At 46.3% G+C, this 10,178-nt stretch overlaps 1 protein-coding gene across 1 annotated transcript in view; it reads right to left on the bottom strand.

Annotated features, from left to right (window-relative positions):
• Positions 1 to 6,774, bottom strand: part of Cdip1 (cell death inducing p53 target 1) — a 20,104-nt gene extending 13,330 nt beyond the window's left edge. Inside the window, exon 1 of the mRNA XM_008846407.3 lies at positions 6,336 to 6,774. The gene's annotated coding sequence lies outside the window, so the exon portion shown is untranslated. The remainder of the gene's footprint in view (positions 1 to 6,335) is intronic.
• Positions 6,775 to 10,178: the final 3,404 nt, after the last annotated feature.

The following is a 10,178-nucleotide window of genomic DNA, read 5'->3' on the forward strand; positions in this document are numbered from 1 at the left end:
CCACAGAGGTCAGAAGAGGCTGTCGGATACCCTGGGACTGGAGTTACGGACAGTTGTTAAATGCCATGTGGGTGCTGGGATTCAAACCCAGCTCTTCTGCAAGAACAAGTTTTCTTAACCGCTGAGCCATCTCTCCAGCCCCTCAAGAGAAATTTAAGAGGCAGTAAGAAGCTGTGCTGCAGAGGTGACCCCAAAATCTGAGTGAATGTGCCAGATCATGGGGCACAGTTGGAGCCTTCACCAATAGCTTGCCTTGTGGAGCAATGGGTCCAGAAAAGATATCATCAGCAAAGGCCCACAAGAGTGGGAATCAAAGTGCTGTGTGAACTTCAAGTGAATAGAAACATAACTAGTACTTTCTTTGCATTATATAAAACAGTATGTGGAAGCTGAACCAAATAGCTATTACCCAAAGTTGACATGGGACCCTAGGAATGTTCCCTCGTATTTGGGATTAGAGAACTGCTTTGGATTTTCTCCTCGGGAAAATAGGAGTGTGTGTCATGTTTGGGGATGCATTTTAGTCATGTGTAGATTTCTCTGACTCACATCTCAAGACCACCTTTTGGGGCTGGAAAGACATCAGAGATGAAATCTGAAGTTTCAGCTAACATTCATTTGGGTGTCGAATGTTTATTAACAAAGGCAGGAGGAGCTGTATGAACTACTGGAGACTACAGTGGGCAAGATAAGGAACAACAGACAAGAGGAGCTGAGTGGCTAGTTTGGAAGCCCAGAAATGTTAGCACTGAGACAGGACCCAGCTGTTCTGACACACACCCAACACTTCTGTAGCATTCTCAGCCCTCTTCTGCATATTCTCCAAAATGTCCAAATTACAATTAAAGCTGGGTATGGTGTTGCATGCCCATAATCCAAGCAGGAGGATCAGGAGTTCAAGGCCACCCTCAGGAACATAAGACTGTCTCAAAAACAACACAAAGCAGGGGCTAGACAGATGGTTCAGTGGTTAAGAGTACTGGCTACTCTTACAGAGGACATGGGTTCAGTTCCCAGCACCTACATGGTAGCTAACAACCATCTGTTACTCAATTCCAGGGAATCTGACACCCTCTCTGGACTCTGACTGCATGCATGTGGCACACTACACATATGCAGACAAAACACTCAGAACATATAAAATACAATTTAAAAAACAGAGCAACAAGATACATTTGAGTGTGTAAGGTCTTATGCTCCCAACAAAGTGCTTTACCAGTGGAATCCCATCCTTTGCACCTGTTTACATGGATTTCACAGTACCCAGAATAAATCAAGTACTGCTGACTAGCTTCTAGCTTTTCCCAAGGTGAGAGCAAGTTGGGGAGAAAAAGGGACACAGAATGAGCAGTCTCTTTGGGCTGCAGTCCCTTTATACTTCGCACAGCTCACAGGATATTCAAGGACTTTAAAGGGCAGTTTGACTTTATGAGGTCTTTGCTCTACCATCTGACTTTAGAACCTAATCCAATGACTGTGCACCTGAGAATTCAACTTTGCATTCAGAACAGCAATGCCAGGGAAAAGGAGTACAACATATACCACACTCCTGTGCCTTCAAAACTGATCAGCTCACCTCATAGGACAAGAAGGCTGAAATACAGACAGTACTTGATTTTATTCAACAAATACTGAGCACCTACTATGTGTCAGGCACTTTCTTAGGCAATCAAGGTGGGAACCCTTGAGAAGAATTTATAGAAGATGGGAAATCAGTGGTAGATATCAGAAGAGGTCTGTGGAGTGGGCCCCTTCAGGATGGGCAGGTAGGGAATTCTAAGCCCAGGGCATTAGTCACTTCTCAGCAGGGCAATTTGAAAATTGTGCCCAAGGGCCCTGTCTGCCAGTCAAGCCCACAGCTAGGGATGGTGCTTGGGGGCAGTTTCTCCACAGCTCATAAAATATGGGTAACACAGCTTGGCTGATACTACTGGGCAGGGCTTCCCATCCAGAGGGTCCTATTTCAATATGCCACACTTTAGTCACTAAACTAGATGGCTGAAAACGGTTCCAAACTTTTTTTTTTAATTACATTTATTTATATATGTGTATGGATGCACATGCCATGGCAAGCATGTGGAGGTCAGAGGACAACCCAGGGGAGTTATTTCTATCATGTGGGTCCCAGAGATTGAACTCAGATATGGAGGTTTGGCAAGTGCCTGTATCTGTTGAACCCTCTTGGAAAGCCCTAAACTTTTTTTCCATTAAACCTTGACCAGTCCTTCTAACTTGGTGGTTCAAAAAACTGTTCCAACCATCTCATCTAATGGTCAAGGTTTGAGGGGAAAAGTCTGGGCTCAAACCTATGTCCCAAGCCTACCAGATCCACTCCAGCCCCATCCCACTGTACCTTGCACTTCTCCAAATCATCTGTACATATATGTTTAATAAATGAGTCCATGAGATTTACTTGATACCATATGTTATTCCTAACGCAAACGCCCACTATCAGAACGAGAACACAGCCACAGCTGAGGTGTACCCCACTGGCTTCTTCTGAAAGTGCCTTTGTTTGTAGCCAAAATGCAAAACATGAAAGAATACTACTTATAAAATCATAATCAGCTCCAATGAGCAGTAATGACGGTACAGCCAAGAAAGCCACCATTTGCTTGGTCTTGTCTTTTAACCCCTGTTGTTTTAGGAGAGCTGGATGTGAAGGCCTGCTCTGTCATTATTTAAAAACTCTGGCTGCTTCCTCAGCCAGGAGAGCTATGTCTAGAGTACTTCCTCATGGAATGGCAGGAGAGAACAGCAAAGGAACAACAATGCACACAGGGCCCTGCATTGCACTGAAATCTCATTCTATTTTCCTTTTAAAAAAAATTTGTTATTTTTATTTTATGTGTATGCGTGTATTGCCTGCATGTAGGTAAGTGCACCCGTGTTGGGAGCCGTCTCAGTATATTGGGAAACTGAGTCTTAGCCACTTCTTCACAACTGCTGACAGACCTGAGTTGGTGACTTTCCATTCTGTCCACCCTCCTCCCATGGGCATGGGAAAGTGCCCACAACCTTGGCTTATAGCCAGGGCTGGTAGTCCACGGCCTTGCTCTAGTTATTGTAAATAGCCCTTTTTCTGATGATCAGTAGACTCTCGCAGGCACAGGATGGAGCCCGTGGCCTTCGCCTATGGTCTTGTTTTCTTTTCCAGTAACTGCCTTGCTCTCAGTGGATTCCTCCCTTGGAGTGCACCTGGGTCTTTGCTATCTGGCTGATATGATTCAGTCCAGTCTGCACTTCTTATTTAACTGTATGCTTGTGCTTCAATAAACAAGACTTGATCAGAGTACCCCATTGCAGATCCCACAGGCCGGGGCACACCCATGTCATGCAATGCCCGCAGAGGTCAGAAGAGGTTGTGGGATCCCCTGGGACTGGAGTTATGGACAGTTGTTAGCTGCCATGTAGGTGTTGGCATTCAAACTGGGGTCTTCTGCAAGAACAACCAGTGTTCTTAACTGCTGAGCCATCTCTCCTGCCCCTATTTTCCTAACTTGTAAGGCGGTTGTACTTAATGTCACTGAACTATAACAGCCAAGTAGTGAGGGGCTGGAATTCTTTTCAAACACCACGAAGTAACCCTTGTACCCTTTACTACTTACTTCTACTTGCTCTGGCTTCTTTTTCTTCTAGAAGGAAAAACCCAGGCACTGCAACTGGATCTGAGTTCAGACTGAATTAGTATTTACTGAACACATTCAGAGTTTTTATCAGGCACGTTGAGATTTTGACTGAATCTCCTTGAGAACCCTATAGTAAGATCTGACAAACTGGATCACTCAGTGGACAAACCAATCAGGAACTCACAACACTCACAAATCAAGAGTGCTGAAAAGGTGTCAAATGTTTTCTATAAAAAAATGGTGCTGGGCATGGTGGCACACACTTTAATCCCAGCACTCGGGAGGCAGAGGCATGTGGATCTTTGTGATACCGAGGCCAGCCTGTTTTACATAGCAATTCTAGGCCAGCTGGGGCTACAGGGAGACCCTATCTCCCTATCTCAAAAAACAAAAACAACAAAAAATGTATCACAACTGCTTTCCTAGGGAGCACCACAATGTTTTTGGACACACTACCAACCCCCCCCCCCCAATGGAGGCAGGTCTTGCTAAGTTTCCCAGACTTGACTCAATCTCCTGGGCTCAAATGATCCTTCTACCCAGCCCCTAAAGTAGCTGGGAATACAGGGGTATACTGCTGTGCTTGTTTGTTGGACTTCTTTACCTAAACTAACATAGCTTTGGTTGTTCTTTAGACTAACTTCAAAGAATCCTAATCTTTTCAGCACTTACAGCAGATACAGGTCTTCATCTGGCCTGGGTACTGTTCCTTACTCAGATGTAGTGAATGAGGTTCTGGGAAGGGAAATGGCTTGTCATGCAACTTCAGAGTCACAAAGAAGTGCCTTCAATGTGGTCTTCCATCTCCAAGTCTAGGAAATGCTTGTCCTGGGATCATATCACCAGAATGCTGTCTGATGACTCAGAAGCATCAGGTTAAAACACAGTGGGCCATAGGCTCAGGAGTCTGCTAGACTGGCATTTGTGTGGGTGGGCCTAGAGGGGAAGGGAGCTGATGGCAGGCCCAAGGTCTGGCTTGTTATCCCCCTGGAGCACCACGCCCGGCATCTAGAAGCAAACAATTTTCAGAGCCTGTCTCTTCTCTTTCAAATGAATAGGGTGTGTAACATCTGGTGTTTGCAGTTATGGAACCAAGTACTAAGAAGACCTATGGGACTCACATCTATAACTAATTTATCAGTACCATGAGGATACAAAATGTATGCCCCAGCCCTGTTCAGAGCTTAGAAAACACCCACCAAACCAGCAGATTCAAACTGGGCAAACATAATATTCAAAAAGAGCCAAGAGAACAAGGCCAAGGGCTGAGCAAGCAGACAACTCACTTTAATTATTGCCAGAATAATCTGCTGGGGCAATCAGGCCTCTGGGACACATTCCATTCTCTCCCTCTCAAAACAGTTTTATTCCCTTAAGTCTTTCTCACACATTCCTCATTTCAGTTCTTGAGGTGATTCTAGATCCATGGCCAGCTGTTTTTAAATCCTCTAAGAGTCCATGTAAAGGTCTTCCCTGGTTCTAAAAACCCATCCTGTAAGAAAACCTCCCAAATCCTTTATATCTTCATGGCTGGGAGACAGACCAACTTTTATAAAATATCCAAGGTTGAAAAATCAATACGCAACAAGAATTCCAAGACTAGCTAATGATACGCAAACTTAACTAAGAACAGAAATATACTGCACCATATTTTTGGCATGCATAAACCAATGAAAATAAGATGGACTACTGAGTGGATACATAATAAAAGACAATGTTGTTTATTCCAGATGGTAGTCCATGGATGTTCACTGTAAAATTCGAGGTTTTCTGTATGCTTCGAATTTTTTTTCTAATTGTCAGAGTAGAGGGTTCTTCTGAGACAATGAGTGATTGAAAATACCTTTCCTATTAGGAGCAGAGGGCTAGCAGAGCACTCTTCCTAACCAACTTAAGCCAGCCCCCCAAGGGAAGAAGCAAACTACCAAGAAGAACGGTCTTATTTGTCTAGATAGTGCCCCGTCCAGAGTAAAGTGTAAAATACAAAACTGATTAAAAAGCTATCGAATGCCCCCTCCCCAAGGCCCTGGATCCTCACATCTGGGAAAGAGGGTCTGAGTCCCAAGTGTGCCTGAGAATTTCTGGTGAAGTTTATAAAAAGCAAAATCCTGGGGCTCGCCCCTCTTATCTACTCAGATTCTGGGGGTCTGGGTGAAACGCCACGCCGTTCTGATGCAGAGGATACTACGCTGCTCACTCCATCTTCCTTGACACCGGTTGAGAGGCCCCAGGGAACCCACCTCCACCGAGGTCCTGGATTGCGTGCGGCTTGGCCAGAGCGCTGCCCTCCCAATCGTCCTGCCGGAGCGCCGCTTTGACAAAGCCTCGCCACAACCCGCTAGCCAGAAGGGAGCGTGAGGCGGGATCATCCGGGACGGCCAAGGTCACCCTGTGGGTCTCGGTGGGGTTGCTCGGCCCGGGGACCTCCCCGACCGACCGGCCGACCCCCGTCCCTCCATCTCCGGAGGAAAAAAGCTACAGCCTTCCCTTACAGAGCCATAGACAAGCGCTATGAGAAGGAATCATGCTCTTGGCCCAGGCCCCAGGGGCAGATAATCCCGGGACTCCAGGCCCAGACGCTCGCGGCCCTGAAAAGCTGCCCCCGCCGCCCCGCAGCTGCAGTCACACCGAAATCCCTAGCTGCCCTGATTCTCCGTAGCGTCTCCTGGTAACCGGACCCCACCACACCACCCAGGCCCTATTTACCTCCGAATCCAGGCGCCCGAGGCCAACGGAACACACAGACCGGTGCGAGCCCAGCCCGGAGATCCGAGATGCCCCTCAACCCGCGAGCCCGGCGCGCACAACGCCCCCGCGCCTGAAAACTCCTGGGAATTGTAGTCAGTTCGCGAGCCCTCAGCGTTCCCAGATGCAGAGGCCTCAGCCTCCCGGCATGCACTGCCCGATGGCGAGGGCGGGGCTCAGGGGAGGTCACGCGGACCCGAGGGCTTTGAAGCCTAGTCCCCCCGACCCGGGTGCTGGAGAAGGCGTCCTCTCTGGAGCCTTACTCGAACGCTCAGAGACTTGTCTTCCACGAGGACCCTCAGCTGGACGGGAGCAGTTGAAGGAACGGCTACTTCAGCTCATAACTGTCGCGCCCTGTCAGCAGAAGATGGGTAGGTTCTGGCAAGCAGGCCCAGGATTCTGGTGTCGCGTCGCGGCGAGAGGCGGGGCCTTGAGAGGGACGTAAGGCGCCAGGGTGACGTCATGCGGGCGCGGCGCGGGCGCGAGCTGTGCTTACGGGAGGCTGAGGCCTGTCTGCTGTGGGAAGGGCTGGACCGAATGTGCCGAGGGCCATGGTAGCGCACCTTCACCCTGCCTGCACTCGCGTGTGGTGGAAGGACGGGCACCAACCTTGCCCTGGCTGCCTGTGTTCCCCAAATACTGACACTTGTGGAGTTAGGGCGCTGTGTGTGAAGCTGTGACCCATACTTGCCCTCGCACAGCTTATGTTCTTACTGACAGTGTGCAAATCAGTCAGAAAATGCCCACCGCCACCACCAAAAGCCTTACGGTGTCTTAACAGAGAATCATGGGTGGTACCTCTGGATAGGGAAGTTAGGAAAGGAGATGATGGGGAGGCACGGACGTGAGGCAGGAAGAAAGGGACCAGCTTGAGTGAGACCTGAAAGACTGACCCGCAAGGTGAGGACACTTGGAAGGTAAGCAGGATCCAATTCACTAGAGGAGTTTGGATTTGTTACAAGTGGAATCTAAAAGTCTTGAAGAGTTTCCCTTAAAAAAAAATTTTTTTTTAAAAGTTTTATTTGTCCGGTGCACAAGTGGAAATCAGAGCACAACTTGTAGGGATTGGTTCTGGTCTGTCCTACCCTGTGGGTTCCGGGAATTGAACCCAGGTTGTCAGGTTTGGATAGCAAGCACACAGGAGCCGTTTTACTGACTCATCCTAGGAAATTTTGAGACTCAACGAAATTTTGGTCTCACTGTGAAACAGTAGTTCAGCATTCACTAAAGTATTTATAGTAGCTTCATAAAATAGAGCTACCTCACAAAATGCAATTTGACTATATATAATTTAACTGATACTTTTATAGGCTCATTCTGACAAGACTGTGTGAAGAATAGTTTAGACCAAAAAAGGCAATTAGGAAGCTGGAAGGCCAGCACATAATATAACTAAAAATTTTTCTACTAATCATGTAAAAAAGCATTAGAGGGGCTCTAGAGATGGCTCAGCAGTTAAAAAGGCATGCAGTAGTTTTGTATGCATTGTAGTTTGGGTCCCAGCTCCCATGTTAGAAAGCTCATAGCTGCTTGTGACTCCCAATTCCAGGGTATATGACACCTCTGACCTCCTTGGGCACCTACACTTATGTGCACATACACACACACACACACACACACAATTAAAACTAATAAAACTAAGGGGTTGGAGAGATGGCTCAGCAGGGAAGTGCACTGGCTGCACTTGCAGGGGACCTGGGTTCAGTTCCCAACACCCGTGTGGCAGCCAACAACTGTACATAACTCCAGTTCCAGGGAAGTCTTAGGGCTCTTGGGAGTATGGAATGGCTTAAAATTAAGAAAATGATTAAGTGGATCTCTGTGAGTTCAAGGCCTGCTTGGTCTACATAGCCAGTTCCAGGCCAGCTGGGCTACAGGGAGACCTTGTCTCAAAAAGACCAAAAAAAAAAAAAATAAAAAATTGATTAAGGTGCCTGACACATAACTAGCACTCAATACAAATACAAATGGTAGCTGTTAATTGTTGGGTAGTAAGGGCAGTTTGCTCACTTACAAAATGGAATCATCACATCCTGCCTTCTGTTAATAGGAATGAAGGAATAAATAAGACATTTAAAGTATGTGTCCAAATGTAAAGGCAGATGATCTCAAAAGATTAACCATGAACTCAACAACCCTGCAATTCCACTCTTAGGAATATACTTCAAAGAACTAAGAACACAGATCCACATAAAAGCATGTGCACAAATGTTCAGGGTATGGGTGCTCTTATTTATAATAGCAAGTAAAAGCAACTGACAGACTCCTGTCAGACTTTGGTCAGTCTTTTCTGAAACCTGTTCTCAACCAGACTTCAAGTTTTAGACATCTGCAGCTCTTTTAAAACTGTCCAGTTTGGGGCTGGAGAGATGGCTCAGCAGTTAAGAACACTGTTCTTGCAGAAGACCCAGGTTCGAATCCCAGTACCTACATGGCAGCTAACAACTGTCCATAACTCCAGTTCCAGGGGATCCAACAGCCTCTCTGCCCTCCATAGGCATTGCACAACACGGGTGCACTTACCTACATGCAGGCAATGCACACATATACATAAAATAAAAATAATAAATATTTATTTAAAAAAAACAAAACTGCCCAGTTTGAGCAGAAATCCTGTGAAGTAAATCTCCATCCTCTCTTGATATCTGACTGAACTCCTGATCTCCCAGCTAATGTTAGGCTACTGCCTTCAGTAAGAATCTTAAGTCAGTTAACTCAAGAATTACCCAACCCTCTAGTAGTGTTCCCCCTACCAACAACACCTTCCTGATGATTGGATATAAATCTCTGCTTTTTTTTTATTCAGAGCTGAGCCTCTTTCACTCATCCCCTATTGCAGTAAGTTCCCCAAAAATATCTGTTTCACAACTCTTAACTGCTGTCCAGCAGTGGTTTTCTTTAACAATCCATGCTATTGAATATTATTCAACCATAAGAAGGAATGTGGTGCACGCCTTTAATCCCAGCACTCGGGAGGCAGAGACAGGTGAATCTCTGTGAGTTCAAGGCCAGTTGGGGCTACAGGGAGACCCTGTCTTAAAAAACAGGAATGGATGAGGGGGGTAGGGAAAGAATTGGAGGGGAGGGAATGGATTTGATCCAAACACATTATATGCATATATGAATATTAAATATTTAATTAAAAACATCAGTTTGGCATGGAATAAAAATATGACATATACCCTCCATAATAAAATAGCAACAGTGGGACTGGAAAGATGGCTTAGCCGTTAAAGAGAACCGACTGCTCATGCAGAGCACCCAGGTTCAGTTCCCAGCACCCACATGGTGGCTAACAACTGTCTTTAACTCCAGTGCCAAGGGATTTGACACCCTCTTCCAGCCTCCACAGGCACTGCATGCCATAAGTGGACTTACATGTAGGCAAAACACTCATACACATAAGATAAAAATAAATAAAAAATAAGCAGTAGTGATTTCTATTCTGTACATAAGACCCCACTATCTTATACATTTGTTGTGTGATACATATGTATCAACAACAGTTTTATATGCCAAGCATGGCTCTTGTCTGTAATTTTAGCACTTGGAATCTGAGGCAAGAGTAGTGTTTCGAAGCAAGCCAAGGATATATAAGGAGGTCCAGGCTGGCCTGGGTCCAGAATGGATCCTTGACTGAAAAAATAGAACAGAAAAGCTGGGCGTGGTGGTGCACGCCTTTAATCCCAGCACTGGGGAGGCAGAGGCAGGCAGATCTCTGAGTTCAAGGCCAGCCTGGTCTACATATTGAGTTCCAGGACAGCTGGAGCTATAGGGAGACCCTGTCTCAAAAAAGACCAAAAA

Source organism: Nannospalax galili, unplaced genomic scaffold, assembly GCF_000622305.1.
Source record: "Nannospalax galili isolate Female #2095 unplaced genomic scaffold, S.galili_v1.0 scaffold471, whole genome shotgun sequence".
Taxonomy (NCBI): domain Eukaryota; kingdom Metazoa; phylum Chordata; class Mammalia; order Rodentia; family Spalacidae; genus Nannospalax; species Nannospalax galili.